The sequence below is a fragment of the Lycium ferocissimum genome, chromosome 4 (genome assembly GCF_029784015.1).
Source record: "Lycium ferocissimum isolate CSIRO_LF1 chromosome 4, AGI_CSIRO_Lferr_CH_V1, whole genome shotgun sequence".
Classification (NCBI taxonomy): Eukaryota; Viridiplantae; Streptophyta; class Magnoliopsida; order Solanales; family Solanaceae; genus Lycium; species Lycium ferocissimum.
The window spans coordinates 18,150,241-18,151,904 of record NC_081345.1 but is presented as its reverse complement, the minus strand read 5'-3'; the positions used below and the strand labels follow the sequence as shown (position 1 = coordinate 18,151,904).

The 1,664-nt window shown below is 34.7% G+C and overlaps 1 pseudogene; it reads right to left on the bottom strand.

Annotated features, from left to right (window-relative positions):
- Nucleotides 1-1,450: 1,450 nt before the first annotated feature.
- The window catches only part of LOC132054421 (actin-depolymerizing factor 7-like), a 2,681-nt pseudogene continuing 2,467 nt past the window's right edge, over nt 1,451-1,664 (bottom strand).

Genomic DNA, 1,664 nt, shown 5'->3' with positions numbered 1-1,664 from the left:
ACCTAGAATGTGATGTATAAGTATGTAAGGGGTGCCCGGGTGGGCTAGCACCGGGTGCTCGTCGCGGCCCTCAAGCTGGGTCGTGACAAAAGCTCTCGGATCTAAAAATTAAAATCCGATAAATTTTGTAATTCAAAATGGGTGTTTAAAAATCTTATTGATAACACTTGTTTGAAACGAATACAAAATTTTGAGCTCATTTGAGTTGATTTAAAGAGTTGTTAGTCGAAACTTTGCGTTGAAGCGCCGAAAAAATCGAGCTAAAGTGAGGTGTATATTACCCTGTGTATCTGTATATCTATATATTTCTCTCCTGTATATCTATGTATCTCCAGTACATCTGTGATATCAATGACAAATCGTGTGTGATATATAGTGGCATACACACGTGATTTAAATTGTTGTAGTGAAGTTTTCCAAATCAATTTCATAAATGAATTTTAACTCCAAACCCGTCCAAATCACCTCCATTCTTCCTCAATTTTTATATATAGCTTTGTCTAGGTGTTTTCAACTAGACCCACTAAAAACAACTACAAAATATGATAAATAGGGTAGTCGCTTATAAATAGAATTGTTAGACTAGTTGATGGTTAACATTTTGTAAGTATTGTATATTTCTGAAACTTTCCGTACACATTAATCTGTAAGCTAAAATCGGTCTTAATTTGTGTGTATTTCAATTGGGAGTTTTTCTTGTACTTCTTCAAAAGAACTTGGAAGAATCCCTGCTAAACGTTGCTAGTTGCACCCTGTTGGTTCTGAAAACTAATTAAGGAGATTGTTATCCAAAAAAATTCTAATTTCAAGCATTTATCTCACAAATTTATTTTTTTGTTAGTGTATGATTGATACCAAGAGCTATACTTACTTTATATGATGTGATCACACTTCTTAGCAACTCATTCAGAGGGAAAGAAGAACAATACAAGCGAAACGAAGTGTTCATTTGCACATTTCCAGTTCTTCTCCGATTGCATGTAATCTCTAATTATAAGTTGACACAATTGGATAGTGAATTTGTAAAGCTGGTCTTCGGACTGGCTAGCAAATATTGTTGGTATAAAGACAATGTCATAGAATAAAGAGTATATCATGTGCATTTTAAAATAAGATCATGTTATAATGGAAGTTAAACCAGGGGAAAATTCCCTATGCATCGATCTCTTGCGTGCAAGTTATCCAAAATAATTGGGTTCAGTGACAATTGAAATGAGTGAGAGCACAATCTGATGTTTCATTTAAGAAAAACAAAAACAAAAGAATATCCAGAAATGATGAGACTGATGAAAATGGAATTGACACAAATGTTATTAGACTGTTGCAGCATACAGAGTAAGGTATATGGTGTCACGTCAGAATACAAAGATAGGTGTATGACTTGAACATAATCAAACTGGGAAAACACGAAAAATACAGCAGCATTGAGTAGAGGCTTATAGGATGAGATTCAAAGTGCTCGCGATTTTAGAATGTCAAAGCTCATTTCGCTAGGATCTGTTGCTTGCAATTCTACTTGAATTCCATCTAGTTCTCTCTTGAATCTGTCCTTTGAGCTCGCATACACCATCTTCATTCTCACACGTGTCGGGAGACCTAAAATCCATGTCAATTTATGAGAAAGCGGATAACATTTGTAATCAACTTTATATCTGTATACGGTA